The sequence below is a fragment of the Delphinapterus leucas genome, chromosome 4, assembly GCF_059928025.1.
Source record: "Delphinapterus leucas isolate spDelLeu-1000000601 "Yukka" chromosome 4, BTC_Dleu_Yukka2, whole genome shotgun sequence".
Classification (NCBI taxonomy): domain Eukaryota; kingdom Metazoa; phylum Chordata; class Mammalia; order Artiodactyla; family Monodontidae; genus Delphinapterus; species Delphinapterus leucas.
This window is the reverse complement of record NC_143132.1, coordinates 13,446,690-13,463,858: the sequence shown is the minus strand read 5'-3', so window position 1 is coordinate 13,463,858 and position 17,169 is coordinate 13,446,690. Positions and strand designations below refer to the sequence as shown.

General features: G+C 44.7%; 1 pseudogene across 1 annotated transcript in view; it reads right to left on the bottom strand.

Annotated features, from left to right (window-relative positions):
* LOC115802338 (small ubiquitin-related modifier 2 pseudogene) overlaps positions 1-17,169 on the bottom strand; it is a 296,470-nt pseudogene that overhangs the window by 172,425 nt on the left and 106,876 nt on the right. Inside the window, exons 3-4 of the transcript XR_016392965.1 lie at positions 3,768-3,820; positions 1,346-1,389 (exon numbers count right to left, since the gene is read on the bottom strand). The product of XR_016392965.1 is annotated as a small ubiquitin-related modifier 2 pseudogene (transcript). The remainder of the gene's footprint in view (positions 1-1,345; positions 1,390-3,767; positions 3,821-17,169) is intronic.

Sequence of the window (17,169 nt, the reverse complement as noted above, 5' to 3'; positions counted from 1 at the left end):
AGCACCACCAGCACCACCAGCACCACCACCACCAGCACCACCACCACCCGCATCACCAGCACCCCCATCACCAGCACCACCAGCACCACCACTGCTCTGAGAAGGAGCCTGGATATGGTGGGTCCTGGGCAAGGAACGCTTGATCCAAAGGAGTAGTGAATAAAAGCTCAGGTCTGCCTGGAATGTTCTCTCCTTATTTGATTCCTTGTGTGTTCTTGTCTCCCAATGCTCGGGGAGACAAATGCCCGGGCCATAGGCAAACTGAGGCTCAGACTCCAAGCCTGGGAGTCCAATCCCTTTCCCTCTTTTTCCTGATGGTGCTTCTTCTTGGATTCATCAACTCTAGCCATCTCAGCAATAAGATCCTCAGGGCCAGATGAGGGGATGAGTCTAGAAAATAAGCCAAGGAGGCTTCTCAGCCTGTTTGAAGCATAAGCCCCAGGCTTACCTGACACCTGGGCAAAAAGGTCCTCTACCTGGTCTACATCAACTGCCCAGGAAACTACCCTGTGGCCTGAGCTAAAGCCACAGCCTATATTAAGGAGTTTCTCTTCTCCTCCCTTCCCTAATCAACAGGGCAGTAGTAGGTGTCTGGTAAAACATTAGAGGACCCTCTGTCCTAGCCCTTCCTCTAGGAAGTACCTCTCTCTATCACAAAAAAAAACAAAAAAAACCACAACAAGGCAGGTAGCAAGATGCTACAATCTGTGTACAGATTCAGAAGTGCTATGTAGGAACTAATTCAGACATCACCACGTCCTAAGAGGTCCCCTGCCCACCCAAGCTTAAGCTTCATACTTCAAAGAAAGATTGTGAATTACACATTATGATACCAATTATTTCCGAATGCATTATGAAACAGGAGCTTTTCTAAGCAATTTTGTTGTTTTAATTCTTTCCTTCTCTCATTTTTAATAATCACACTCTAGTTTTTAGTACATTAAGATGCAATTAAGAAAAAAAAAAGTCCTGTATATTTTAACTGTATTTCAGCTTTTTCTTTTACACGAAGAATTCCAAAGCCATCCATAATAATGTAGCATACAATATAGACAAAAGACAAAAGGAATAGTTTCGATAAAATTAGCTGAGTTCCATTTAGGAGAAAAAAATGCAAGTCTACTTATTTTGAAAACCCTTAGCATGAGACATTCATTGAAAGGATGGAGAATTCTTCATCATACAAAGGCGAAAACAAACCACACAGCACACTGGTGGAAGAGAAAGCTTTATACTATCTGAGGAAGAGGGTATAGCAAATCAGGACTCAAATGCTGAATCTGGAGATTACTAACAGTCAGTTATCTGCCCAGTAAAATGTCACCATTATTAAATGTGAACCCACCCATGTTGAATTGTATTTCCAGGCAAGTAGAAGGATGATGTCATCTAATGGGTAGAAAAATGAACAAAGAAAAACAAAATTATCTTAATGATTTAAGGCACAATTTGTGAGCCACAGAATTTCACATTCACAGGTACTAAGGTTGAGTGGCATTTCAGTGATGAGAAAATATTTTTGTTTGCTCCATATGCTAAAGCCTTATTCATCCCCTGCTTACCTTCCAGCCCAGAGGTCAGCAAACTTTCCTTTTGTAAAGGGCCACATAGTAAATATTTCAGGCTTTGTTCAGGCCATTACTCAACTCTGCTACTGTAGCATTAAAGCAACCACCGAAAATACGTAAAAAAACAGGCGTGGCTGTGTTCCAATAAAAATTTATTTATAAAAACAGAACCGTGGGCTGTAATTCGCCTACCCCAGTTCTAGTCCACGGCGTCCTAGTTAGGAGGGGTGAGGCAGAGCACGCTTAGGACGCTCTTGTAAGAAATGGCAGGAATAAGCAAAGAGAGCTGGTAGATCTGAAACTACCCACCAAGACATGGAGCATAGCCCTTCATACCCAAGGGTATTCTTCCAAGACGAAAATCAAGTCTAGATACATGAGGTAGGAATTAGCTCTCAGCAACCTTTGTTCTCAAGCTACAAGTGTTTCTCCCTCACAGAAACAGCTTCTACTTTACCATGTGGCTGGTCTTCTGAACTGGGTGACACTCAGAATATGTCACCTGACGGAAGTTACACTATCATGTATGAAATATTCTTGCCCCCAAATTTGAACCTAAATCTGATCAAGACTTTAGTTTATAGGACATTTTGGGGGCAAAGAAACACATTAGGACTTCCCTGGTGGTGCAGTGGTTAAGAATCCACCTGCCAATGCAGAGGACACGGGTTCGATTCCTGGTCCAGGAAGATCCCACATGCTGCAGAGCAGCTAAGCCCGTGCGCCACAACTACTGAGCCTGCGCACCACAACTACTAAGGTCACGCCCCGCAACTACTGAAGCCCGCATGCTCTAGGGCCCGTGTGCCACAACTACTGAGCCCGCGCACCTAGAGCCCGTGCTCCACAACAAGAGGAGCCACTGCAATGAGAAGCCCGCGCACAGCAACGAAGACCCAATGCAGCCAAAAATAAAAAAAAATTTTTTTAAACCTTTATTATAAAAAAAAAACCCACGTTAAATGACAACACCAGAATGTTGGCAACAAAATCTACATTGTGGGGAAACACACAGATCCCGATCCAAGAGATTCAAAATATCCAAAAGATCCAGCTTCTTGACCAAATATATCACAAGACAGAACAAGAGGACTTCCCTGGTGGTCCAGCAGTTAAGACTCTGTGCTCCCAACGCAGGGGGCACGGGTTCAATCCCTGGTCAGGGAAGATCCTGCATGTCCTGTGGCACAGCCAAAACTAAATTTAAGATTTTTTTAAATAAATAAGTTTAAAAGTATGCCATTTTTAAAAATTTTTAGAATGCTTTTTAATTAAAAAAAAAAAAAGACAGAACAAGAGAGGGACAGGAAACCTGCATATTAAAAGAGACTTAGGGGCTTCCCCAGTGGCTCAGTGGTTAAGAATCCACCTGCCAATGCAGGAGACACGGGTTCAAACCCTGGTCCGGGAAGATCCCACATGCCACGGAGCAACTAAGCCCATGCGCCACAACTACTGAGCCTGAGCTCTAGAGTCCATGAGCCACAACTACTGAGCCCACATGCCACAACTACTGAAGCCTGTGCGCCTAGAGCCCATGCTCTGCAACAAGAGAAGCCACCGCAATGAGAAGCCCATGCACCACAACAAAGAGTAGCCCCCGCTCGCTGCAACTAGAGAAAGCCCACGTGCAGCAAAGAAGACCCAATGCAGTCAAAAATAGAAATAAAATAAAATAAAGTTATTAAATAAATAAATAAATAAAGAGACTTAAGAGACATATTAACCAAATGCAATGTGTGGACTTTGTTTAAATCCTTTGATTACTCTGAGGTATTTTTAACTAACTGTGAAAAAATATTTCTTAGACAATCAAAGAAATCTGAACATGAATATTCAGTGATATTAAGAAATGAATTATTGTTCATTTCTTACGTGTGATAATAGTATTCTGTTGATGTTTTAACAAAATGAATCCCTATCTTTTCAGAGCCATATTGAAATATTTATAAGTAAATCTGATTTTCTTTTTAAATCCTCATCCTAAAATTCTTTATTCAGGAAAATAACTTTGGTTGTTTTGATCCTGTAGAAGTCACTGCTTTTCAAATATACCCATGAATGAGGTGAAAGAATAGGGGGTGAAACTCAACAAACACCAAGGACAGATTTAGGGCTAAATGATAAACAAGTAAATAAAAAAGTTAATGTATTTATATACCCTTGATGGACCTAAAAGGTCCTTCAGAGCATACATACCATGTGGAGGTCAGGCTTCTGATAATGTTAACATCTGGAAAATAGCCATCAATCTGAAAATTAAAAAAAAAAAAAGACTTCTAAGTGGCAAACAGCTTTCACAAATCCCATGCACTTTACTTCATGAAAGGAAAAGAAGCACATCATTTATAAACTTGTATCAAACAAGGCATCAGCAAGAGCTAAAAGAGGAAAGAAACAAAGGACTTAGAATTAGAAGCAGAGGAACAGGGCAACCCAAGAGTTCAGGAAATAAACACGGTTCACAGAGAGAAGACCTCCAAGGCGTCACCCTTAGGCATCTTCCCAGAGTGGGAAACATAGGTTCAACCAGGCTCAGAGTCCTGTTGAAAGCAAGAAAGGCAATAAAGACACAGCTTAGGGGCTTCCCTGGTGGTGCAGTAGTTAAGAATCCGCCTGCCAATGCAGGGGACACGGGTTTGAGCCCTGGTCCAGGAAGATCCCACATGCCGTGGAACAACTAAGCCCATGTGCCACACAATTACTAAGCCCACATGCCACAACTACTGAAGCCCGTGTGCCACAACCACTGAAGCCCACGTGCCTAGAGCCTGTGCTCCACAACGAGAAGCCACTTCAATGAAAAGCCCGCTCACCGCAACTAGAGAAAGCCTACGTGCAGCAACGAAGACCCAACACAGCCAAAGATAAATATAAAATAAGTAAATAAATTAAAAAAAAAGAAAAGACACAGCTTAAAATTATCTTCATTAAGATGGCTACAATTTAAGAAGCTAAATTATTCACTTAAATAAAGGAAGAACAGGTTTTGAGGAAAGGCAGAATTGAGATAAGTGAGTATAAGTGGAGGCAGATTTTGAGCTTGAAACAGAGACAGAGCTTCTCTACAATGAGAACCAGCCCCAAGGGAGTGAATGGGGCCCTCATTTGCTGCCCTGAGGTACTAGACACCTCACAGTGAGCTCCATATCACTCCCGACATTGGGTGAGGTTGGATCAGTGGTCCTTGAGGATCCTGAACAATTCCAAGGTTTTCTGGTGGGTAAAGTTAAAGAAAAAATTATTCTGATGCTTATTAAAACGGTAAGAAAGACTTTTTTTAGGGCTATTGCAAAATAGGAGAGAGATGGGGCTCAACTCTGAATACAGCAAAGACACCTGAGGATTTACAGCAATCAAGCGAAGTGAGGCAGTCAGTGGACAGAAAATTACTCAGAGGAGACAGCAGGGTAGGGGGATTCTTATTAACAAACAAGCAATGGGATTTTTGCTGAAGGTAGCCTAGGGTGATCAGATATCGAGGGTGATCACATATCAAGAGTGGGTGATTCTCTCTGAACTGACTTAGCAGGATTCTTGCTAAAATTGAGCTAGGCAGGCCAAAGACAGGACAAGAGCCAAGGTCCAGATCTAGACAAAAACAGGACTCAGAGGAACCCGACTAAAGTCTGCTTAAGGAGAGAGTCTTTGTTTGTAATGTTAACTCCACCTTACAAATAGAAATGCCTAGAGGTGGTGTCCAAAGTCACAGAGCAAGTATGAGCTGGTGCCAGCAACAGATCCCCGACTCCCAGATCCAACCTTGGTGACGTCAGTTACCCCCGCTGCCTCGTAAAACCTTGCACTGCATAACACTTTTTAATTTCTCAAGTGCTTCCCGACATAATTTCTCTGTCTCCAAACTCCAGAAATGCTCATTTCTAAACATCAAGCTGTCATAAGATAGGGGGAAACTACCTTTGAACACAATGCCACATGAGAGATTTACATACAATCCCCTGTAATACTGAAGCAGACTGGTTCATCATCATGAGGTATAATGAAGCCTTTGAAAGTGACCTTATAATAACAGGCAGACAAATAAAATAGAAAAAAAAGTAAAAGACTGGATTTAAAAGCATCCGAAAAGAACAGGAAGTTTCCAATCACTAACAGGATTACAAAACCTCCATAGCACAAGCTAAGCAATTTCCCATGATGCCCAATACCCAGGGAGAGCATTTACAGATGACAGAGCTGCTTCCTGCGCTCTTAAAAGTACCATCCACAGGATAAAAGTTATTTAAGAATCTAAAGGGCGATGAACTAAATATTCTCTGGTTGCCCTTTAGATTACTTCTTATCACTGGGACATGTGCCCTGGGAGGCTGACCTCTATGACCCGCATCAACCAGGCTCCCTTGCCCTCTGGCCCCTTAGGTACCAGTAGAAGCCAGGAAAGTAGGAGGAGGGGAAGGAAGGAAGGAGCATGCATCCCCCAGCTTCCTCCCTGCAGGGTCACCTGGGGGTCTCTCCATCACAGGTCAGTTTCTCTCAGGTGATCCTCTCCCTCTATCCTTACTTCTAGGGGTTGGAGGGTGCCATAGACTATATCCCCTAAAAATTCATACATTGAAACCTAATCCCCAATGAGATTGTAATAGGAGGTGAGGCCTTTGGGAGTTGATTAGGTCATGAGGGTGGAGAACTCATCAGTGGGATTAGCGCCCTTATGAAAGAGACCCCAGAGAGCTCCCTCCCCCCTTCTGTCATGTGACAGTCATCTATAAACCAAGAAGCAGACACCGAATCCTCCAGTGCCTTGATCTTGGACGTCCCAGCCTCCAGAACTATGAGAAATTTATAGTATTTATTCTGTTATAACAGTCTGAATGGACAAAGTCAGAGAGGTTTCCTCCTATCGCCCCAGTGTACCTCACTCCCCCTTTCTGTTTCTCAACCCCATGACACACCTTTATTGAACTTTCTTCTGTCACCTCTTTGACTGTGCCTTATACTTTCCTGCCCAGCTTCTGACTGACAGCAATGGAAAAAGAAGAGGGGCAGAGAATCAAAACTTTAATTTTCCACATTTACCCTCAATTGGTGGTGGTTAGTAGGGGACCCAATTTTTTTTGTTGTTGTTGGTACGTGGGCCTCTCACTGTTGTGGCCTCTCCCGTTGCGGAGCACAGGCTCCGGACGCGCAGGCTCAGCGGCCATGGCTCCGGACGCGCAGGCTCAGCGGCCATGGCTCACGGGCCCAGCCGCTCCGCGGCATGTGGGATCTTCCCGGACCGGGGCACGATCCTGTGTCCCCTGCATCGGCAGGCGGACTCTCAACCACTGCACCACCAGGGAAGCCCTAGGGACCCAATTTTTACGCTAGATTTCCTGGTATGTGTGTGGGGAACGAGATGTGTTCAAGGAGGCCCTGAGGGTAAGGGTTCCCCTGAAAATCCAGGATTGATATGCGGAACTTTGTATACATGTGCATTTTTCTGAAAAGAGAAATCCAGAAAGAAAAAGGTCAAAAATTCAATTGTATTCTCAAAAGTTAACCCATAAATGGAGAGCCAGCACTGTAAGAGAAAGACAGCACAGGGGACTTCCCTGGTGGCGCCGTGGATAAGAATCTGCCTGCCAATGTAGGGGACACGGGTTCGAGCCTTGGTCCGGGAAGATCCCACATGCCACGGAACAACTAAGCCCGTGCACCACAGCTACTGAGCCTGCGTTCTAGAGCACGTGAGCCACAACTACTGAGCCCATGTGCCACAACTACTGAAGCCTGCGTGCCTAAAGCCCATGCTCCGCAACAAGAGAAGCCACCGCAGTGAGAAGCCCACGCACCACAATGAAGAGTAGCCCCCGCTCGCCACAACTAGAGAAAGCCCGCGCGCAGCAACGGAGACCCAACGCGGCCAAAAATAAATGAATAAATTTTTTTAAAAAAAGAGAAACATAGCACAGAAACAGTCACCGTGTGCCCAGGAGAAGAAAAACGACCGGGCTGACAGTGGGGACCACGTGCCAGCTGCAGGAGCAGGAACACAGCCTCCTGCCCTCTCTGAGGGGCCGGGCTGCAGGAGGAACCACGGCCTCCCCTCGGCCCACCACCACCCGCCCCAGGGAGGCAGCTGCGATGGTATGTTCCCGCAAAGCACTCACGGCTCCCTCCCAACACTCAAGTGACATTTCAAAAGCTCATCAGCTCAGCAGGTGCTCGGATGCACAAGCAATAGCAAAAACAGTTCCGGGCTAAGGAGAATCTCATCCTGTTGTTCTGAAGAGCTTGCAGCATGGAGGCAAGGGAGAGTGTGGAAGGCAGCAAAGCAGGAGGAGGGAAAGCAGCAGACTAGCAGAGCTGACCCAACAGGAAATGCCCCAGAGCTGCTGGCAGGGGCCCCATCTGGAGGCAGGGGCGATCCCCACTGTGGAGTCAGCCCTTACCTTACAGACACGTGTGTGTACGTGGCCTGAGCCCAGCTCCACCCCTCACCTGCTGTGTGACCGAGAATATGTGGCTCACCCTCTCTGGGCTACATACAGCTTCTCCCTTTACCATTCAGTACGAACTTCATAGGACTGTTGTGTGGGTCAATGAGAAAATGCCTCTAAGACCTAGTAAATGCCTTTCCAGATATGTTTTAGGATTCACGTCAGAGCTCTTCTCTAATTCCTTCGCTGTGAGGTGATCCCAGGTACAAACAGAAGCCTACAAAAGACTGATAAAATCAACCTTCCCTGGTGGCGCAGTGGTTAAGAATCCTCCTACCAATGCAGGGGACACGGGTTCAAGCCCTGGTCCGGGAAGATCCCACGTGCCGCGGAGCAACTAAGCCCCTGCGCCACAACTCCTGAGCCTGAGTTCTAGAGCCCACGATCCACAACTACTGAGCCCGCGTGCTGCAACTACTGAAGCCCACGTGCGTACAGCCCATGCTCTGCAACAAGAGAAGCCACCGCGATGAGAGAAGTCCATGCACCGCAAAGAAGATCCAATGCAGCCAAAAATAAATAAATTAAAAAAAAAATCCACCTCCAGTTCCACACCAGGATGGATGCCAACAGGGAGTGACGAGCCACCGGGGCAAGGGCACCTGAGAGGAACCGGAACATCCATCCCATACGGAGCCTGTATATGTCCGTACCCTGTGCCACTGTCCCTCTCCCGCCTACACCAGGGGCCTTAGCTCAGAGGCAGAGCCCGGAGCCAGATGTCCTTAGCGGACACTTGGCCCTGCCATGTACTGCCTGGGTGGCCTTGAGCAAGCAAGATTACCCCACTGACTCAGTTTCCTCGTCTATAAATCAGGTACAATCGTAATCATAGCACCTATCCTTTTGTGAGGATTTAAAAAATTCACGTCAACTTCTTAGACTAGTGTCTGGTATACAGTAATAACTCAATAAATGCCGGCTGTGGTACTGCCCTGCACGTCTCAGCTAGTTGCCAAGGCCCATCTCATAAGGAGGCAGCTGTGCTCTGAAGAGCAGCCACACACTGGCACCACCAGCCCACAAGCCACATACCACCTACATCCTTGATTCTGAGATGTGTTTTGTATTTTCGCTTTCCTAAAATTACAATATACGTGCACATGTCACAGAGCAGATTTTCTCATCTGTAAAATGGGGATAATAACAGCATCCAGCTCATGATTCATATATGCAAAATACTTTGAACAGGGCGTGGCATCAGAAATTGTCCTCTGTGGGTATTACCCTCAACATTATATTAAGTGATCTGACCTGCTGTAGGCCTTCCCACCCCAAGGGAAGGTGAAAATTCTCCCTTGTTCCTCACTTGATCTGAGGATCACTTGATCCCTGGTACCTGAAGGTGCTGAGAGTGGGGCCCTAGTAAATTCCCAAAGAATGTGCGAAATTCCAGGTAGTTGCTAGATTTTTACCATCCCTTCAGCTTCCTAGAACTGGTTACTTACAGGGCGTTGTTTAGAAGTTGCTGAGTTTGGTTCTGGGTTTATTGAGGTTCCTTTTTTTTGCACCTTGAGTAACGTGCAGGTCACACTGTGGGTTTCCTGGTGACCCCTGGAAAACAACTGGCCTCCCATTAACCTGAAAGGGCCCCGTGGAAGACGGAGCTTTCGCAGAGGCACGAGAACCAATGGGAAATGGAGAGGTGGCAGCAGGAAGGACATCCCAGTACAGCTGAAGATCAATGAATGAGCCCCAAATTGAGGCAAGTAAATCAATGGCCTCCACTGTCCATAAAACTGTACTATTTTCCCTTCCTCTTGCTTCATCATCTTCCCCGCTGCTTTGGAGGCAAGGGGAAGGACAAACAAACAAGGGTGCCATGGAAGTTAAACCCCTAAGATCACAGATGCTGGGGCAGATTACCTGGATTCAAATGGTCCCCAACCATTAGCCATGTGACCTTGGACCAGTCCACCAACTACTCCGTGCCTCAGAGGAGAATGAAGTTTACACGAATTAAAAGCACACATGGGGCTTCCCTGGTGGCGCAGTGGTTGGGAGTCCGCCTGCCGATGCGGGGGACGCGGGTTCGTGCCCCGGTCCGGGAAGATCCCACATGCCGCGGAGCGGCTGGGCCCGTGAGCCATGGCCGCTGAGCCTGCGCGTCCGGAGCCTGTGCTCCGCAACGGGAGAGGCCACAACAGTGAGAGGCCCGCATGCCGCAAAAAAAAAAAAAAAAGAGTACACATGAAGCTCTTGGAAACATGCCAGGCACACAACAAGAGCCCGCAGAGCATCAGCCACCATCATGGTACCTGTCCCCCAGGAGCCCTGCGAGGGGAAACATGTTTCAGTGAAACTGGGGTATTGGAGAGGGGGGCTCTTTGCTACTTCCCAACACCATTGAAATGGGAAGATGACTGGAGACAAATGGAACTGGATGCCAACGGCAGCCACTCCACGTACAAACTGTTACTGATGTTCTCTGAACCTCAGCTTCCTCACCAGGTACTTGGGGTTTAGCTCCCTCACCTCTCAGGGCTGTCATGAGAAATGAGAACACACTGTGTAGGCATCAAATAAATGGTACTTCTTGTCATCTCTCCCCCCTCCCTGGAGTGCAAAGAAGGCAGAAAAAGCCAAAACGCTACAGTCGGCATGGCTAGTGAGGTTTTCCTACCAGAAAAGCAAGACAGCTTTTCCCAGGCCCACTCAGGATGCCCATCTTCCAGCACTAAGATGCCAGCCATTTTCCACCAAAGGCCCAGAGATCAGGATTCAGGGTCAGCAAAACCCTGCAGAAAAGGGGAAAAAGCCTAGGTTTTGGAAGTCCTCCTCAGCAAAAACCTCTCACCAAAGGTTACAGGGGCTAATTGACAGCTACATCAGGACATGGAGCCTGAATCATTAGCAAGAAGGGCTAGGGAAGGTCGCTCTTCTATAAACATCTGAAGGATAGAGTGTAGATAAATGTCAAAAACAATGCCCCAAACGACTGCATACTGCTTGCTTACGCAGCTTTTTCCTTCTTCAGACAAATGATAAAACGCTTCTGAATATAAATCATTTTCAATTAAGACACTGCTGTTGGAAAGCACTTTTGGCAGGACGAACAAAATATTTGCCACTGTTCGACTTGGAGCTTTCAAGGTTGGCACGGCAATTTATTTTTGTTGATTAAACAAAATACAAATGGAAAGGGGCTAAAAATTGATTTGCCAATTAAACTCAATGATTCTTAACAATGAAATGTGCCTTATTAGCTTTGCCAGCGTTATAAAAATGCCTCCTAGCTTCCCTGCTGCTTTCAGGATGTACACCATTGATACTTGTGCTGACAGAAAGATTAAGTAAGGACGGGATGATGCAAAATGTGTCTTCTGTTTTGCTGGAACGGAAGGAGGAGAAACGATTCAGGGCTTGGGCCATTTCAGAGAGAACGTCTGCCCAGCATTCGTGATTCTTGAAAAAATGATTTGGGTTGAGTAAGGGGACCCTTGTCATTCATTTTGTGTGTACTTGTTCTTTGGCAAATTACAGATTCACTAATAGAGGCCAATTTGCTGAGATGAAAACAATCACAATTAAGCAAATTCTTCATTTTCTCTTTTCACTTTTCAAAGGGATGAGTGTCCAGATAGGCAGCCAACCAAATGATGGATGTCAGATGCTTCTGCAAAATGGACCAATGTACAGAGGGGCACCAGAAGCCTACTTTGGTCCAGCGCAAAATTTTTCTGAATTGCAACCATGAGATCCAGACCACAACTGCAATAAATTCACATACAACAGCCATAAACCCAAGCCAACAGAATGCTGATGCTTCCTGGTGGTCAGAGCATGGATATAGCAGGCTGCTATGCATTTTTAAACTTGATTGTACATAATTGTTCATCACTGACCCATTCTCCAACACTCCTGGGCTGGAACATGTTGCTAGGCAACCAATTTTGCTCTATATACTTTCTGAAAGCTAGTGAGGCAACAACAAAGTGTCAACTAAGTGAATACTAACCATTAGAGACAGGTTCAAATAAAAAAAGGATGCCCAGTTTCCTTAAAGCACGTCCATCTCATGTTCTTTCCTTATGCAGACACATATTTCCCATGTCTTACAACTCAGCAAATAAGCTCTCTTAGGTTGAATTGGATGAAGCTGCTCTTTTGGTAGCTCAATTTGGCGATTCATACAGTTCAACCTAATAACTTGAAAGAAATTCACACAGACTGTAAAACAGAGGAAACATAATCTTCTGCTAGTATAATCACGGTTGTGCTTTGTATCAGTAACATATCATTTACCTAGTCCACACATTTCCGGAAATTGTTTTTATAAAAGACAGTTGGGAGAGGCAGCCTGCATCATTTTGCAAATGCCTGAATAAGCAGTCACGTTTCTTTTTCCATCTTAGGCTATTACACACTGATCTATTTCTTGTACAATAATCCACACATTCCCTGCCTTTTCAAATGCTTGGAGCCACAGGGAATGGGACTCAATTTATTTTTCCTGATTTGAGATCAGGAACACCAGAGGATGCCCTAAAGATGGAGACAGAGGACATGAACTGCCAAGTACAGGAAAGAAGTTCATTTAAGGGGAAAGAGGTGGGAAGGCAGGATGGCTGGTATCAGAGAACACGATACTGGTCTGGGAAAGCCAGTGAAATCGAGTGACTCTCCGTGTTCAAGGCAGCTGAAAGCACCACAGTCAAGAAGAACTGGGAAAACATAATGGCCCCAAGTCAGCTCGCAGAATACCTCCAGGAAGTTTTAGAATCTCTGTCGGAAGTCCTGAAAAATGACCAGCTTGGGCCATGCATACAAGTAGATGATCAACCTCATTAAGAAAAAATTGGTAGGGACTTCCCTGGCAGTCCAGTGGGTTAAGACTCTACGCTTCCAATGCAGGGGACATGGGTTCAGTCCCTGGTCAGGGAAATAAGATCCCACGTGCCATGTGGCACAGCAAAGAAAAAAAAAAATTGGTAAAAATAATAATAAGGTGAAGGGAGAATTCACAGTGAAGTTTAAATTTCTGCCCATACTGAGCAAGTTTGAATATGTCTGTCATTATGATTTTCTAGCAACCAACATTAATTGTATCTAAAATTACTAAGTTACAACTTATAAACTAGACACATGTAAACTTTACATTGGGTAAATGGCAAACTATCTCAAGAAGACAATAGAAAGGTTATTGCCCATACCCAGATGAGTCCTATTAAAATATAGCCAGGCTTTCTGTTTATTCTGGATTTGCTTTATTACATGCTTATAATTAAAAAGAGAAAAATAAACAATACAGAAACATATAAAGTTAAAAGGTGCAAAGTTTTCTCTTCAAGTCATTACTACCCTCATTTTCACTCCCCAGAGGTAAGCGCCAATTTGTTTACTTACTTTTAACAAAAGTGGCATCCTAGGCATATCCCAGCATCTTGCTTTTTTCACTCAACATTACAACATAGAAGCTAGTTTTAAATAGAGTCCTCTGGAATATTCAATTCACCAGACCATTTGTCCACAGTTTCAAAATAAAGCTTCTCATATAGTAAGAGTCACCCTTCCTCTCTGAGTTGACAACAATTTAAAGACCAACAAGGAACAGAGCCAACATTTTATAATAGCTATAAATGGAATATAACCTTTAAAAATTGGGAATCATTATGTTGTATACCTGAAACTTACATAATACTGTACATCAACTACACCTCAGTAAAAAAGAAATAAATAACAATAAAGACCATCAAAAGCAGTATCAATTATTCAATTATTCATCTCCCAAAAGTTCCAAGACATACTTCTAGAAGCCCAGGAATAAGGAAAGAAATTTTTTTCAAATCAGTAGATATTTCCCAGGAAATTCAGCCCAACACAAACGGGGCTCCCAAGAAGCAGCTGGTTCACACCACAAATGGGTACCTTGAGTTGGAGTCTCAAAGGAGAGACATCTATACCACAAAAAAAGAGAAAGAGAGAGAAATGAAATCCAGAAACATCGAAGACTGATATCAAGAGTCAACTGCTAAATTAAATTCTGAAGCCCAGTGCTACAAAGTGGGAGAAGAATGTTATTTCAACAGGGACATTTTGAACCCCCTGCGAAGGAAATTTGGAGCCTGCTGGGAGCCAGCGACTATTAAGGAACAACAAAAACACTTTCATGAGCATTAGGACTGTCACAGAAAAGCAGAGACTGACAGAACTGTGGTGTGTGCTACGTGAATTCCACATTGCCCCAACTCGGCAATTACCAAGTCATATTTCAAGTTGTATTTTCTTTACTTAAGGGAGACAGCTGCAGACTTAAATTCTGAAGCCAACAGTCTTAACCTCAGCTCTACAAACAGACTTGAAGAATGTCAGTTCCTCTCTCTAGATGTCAGTTTTCTTATCTATAAAATGAGAAGACTTAAGGAAGGGAACTCTAAAATCTTTAATATGACTTATTCCTATGATTCTGTTTGGTTAAACTATGTTTGTGGACAGACGGATGAATGGATGGATGGATGGATAGATGGAAGAAAGACGGAGGGACAGATGGATGGATGGATAGGTGGGTGGATGGATGGATGGATGTTAGATGGATAGATGGATGGATGGATAGTTGGATGGATGACAGATGGATAGATGGATGGATGGATAGGTGGATGGATAATGGATAGATGGATGGATGGATGTTAGATGGATAGATGGATGGATGAATAGGTGGATGCATGGATAATAGATGGATGATGAATGTATGGATGGATAAGGGAAGATGGATGGATGAATAAATGAATAGATGGATGGATGGACAGGTGGATGGATAATAGATGGATAGGTGGATGGATGATCGATGGATGATGAATGGATAGATGGATGGATAATGGAAGACGGATGGATGAATGAATGGACGGATGGGTGGATGATAGATGATAGATGGATGGATGAATGATAGATGAATGATGGATGATGAATGGACGGATGGATGGATAATGGAAGACGGATGGATGGATGGGAAGCAGTGGTCTACTGAGTGGGATTGTACAGGCTTATGACCAATTGTTAAAAAGTTTTAAAATACTGTGGGCCAATCGACATCATGTTGGTAGCTTGGAATCAGCCATGATGGGAATATTTACATCGTGGAAATCGGCAAACACTACAAATCAGGCCCTATTATTCACCCCTGAAGTCACTTTACCAAAAAAAATCACTGATGGAATAGAAGGAAGAAGGAAAAGAAGGGGAGAATGGAGACGAAGCGGCAGTATCTATGTGCAAACAGTCCTCCAAGTGGGCTATCCCCCCATTATCTCCATGTGGATACACTTACTTTATTCTCTGCCTGAAACACCATTACTCAGCTTTGCCTGAATAACCGGAACTTGCCCAAAACTCAGCTCAAGCATCACCTCTTTTAGGAAAGCCATCCCTGAGGTCTGCCCTTAGTCTGTGTGAGATACCCCCCGCACCCGGCATGCTCCCACCGCATGCTGTAATGACCTCCCTCTGCCCTCTCAGGCAACACTTACAATGCAGAGTGGCCACTGTCCATGTAGCCAGCCCCACTAAGCTCTCAGCTGATTCAGCACCTATGCATCCTAGCTCCTGGTGCCCAAAGCTCAGCACAAACCCAGGCACACAGTCACCCCCCAATAAGTACATTTTGAAATAAAGCAACAGTTTTAACCACAAGGCAGAGCAAAAGTGTTTACTGGTGAAAGGTTTTAGCCTCAAAGAGCTGCACTTATTCTATCCCAGTCATAACTGCATAATTGGAGATTTTTCAAGAGTTTAAGCTTTTCAAGTCCACTTTCCCCTAGATTGTGGTTTTCCATTAAAGCAGTTAACCTATATTTACCACAAAACAGTGCAGTGTGTCACTGACCCACTTTGTTTCATTTCTTTGCTACTCGATGACAGCCACATGTCACTATGAATTGCATTTTTAAATAAAGAATTAAATATATTTGCCCTGGATTTACCCAAGCGAGCTCTGAGTGCATTGGGATTCACCCTGGGGTTCCATTGCCTAATCTATTAAAGTGGCTTCAAGCAACTACTTAAGCTTTCTCATCCTTAGCTATCCAATCCATTAAGCGAAGACAGAAGACTAAAAATAACACAGACCAGAAGCTACCACACTGCCCTGTGCCAGAGTAAAGGCAGGCTCACCAACGCTGACCTCAACAATGGCCAGTATTACTGTGAGTGGAGCTACACACAGCTGTCACCATTGGAAAAAAAGGAAACGTCTTCATCTGCTTGGGCTGCCATAACAAAACACCACAGGCTGGGTGACCTAAACAACAGAAATGTATTGTCTCACAGTTCTGGAAGCTGAAAGTCCAAGATCAAGGTGCCCGTAGGGTTGGCTTCTGGGGAGATCTTTCTTCCTCGGCTTATAGTTGGCCACCTTCTCACTGTGTCCTCACATGGCGTTTCCTCTGTGTACACACAGAGAGAGAAGGAGCTCTGGTGTCTCTTCCCCTTCTTATAAGGACGTTATCCCTATTGGATTATGGACCCACACTTTTGATCTCATTTAACCTTAATTATCTTCTTAAAGGCCCTATGTCCAAATGCAGTCACGGGGGGATGGGGGGAGGGCATAGAGTTTCAACATATGAATTTGGTGAGGGGAACCACAATTCAGTCCATAACGGAAAACTACTGAGCACCTACTGGGTACTAATACCTACTATGCTTCACAAGGGAAAGAATCTTTCTCCACTCTCCTGGAAGGAAAAAACTAGACCTCTGTTCGGGGTTGAATTATGTCCCCCACCCTAATTCCTATGTCAAAGTCCTAACCCCCAAGAACGTCATAATGTGATCTTATTTGGAAATAGGGTCACTGCAGATGTTATTAGTTAATATAAGGTCATACTGGAGTAGGGTGGCCCCCAATCCAATATGACTAGCGTCTTCATAAAAAAGGGGAAATTTGGACATAGACGGGCACACTGGGAGAACACCATGTGAAGATGAAGGAAGAGATCAGGGTGACAATGCCACAAGCCAAGGAACTCCAATGACTGCTAGCAAACTGCCAAAAGCTGGGGGAAAAAGCATGTAACAGATTCTCCCTCACAGCATTCAGGGGGAAACTTGACCTTGGACTTTCAGCCTCCAGAACTGTGAGACAATAAGTTTCTGTTGTTTAAGTGGCCCAGTTTGAGATACTTTGCTGTGGCAGCCCTAGGAAACTAATACAAGCTCTCTTTCAA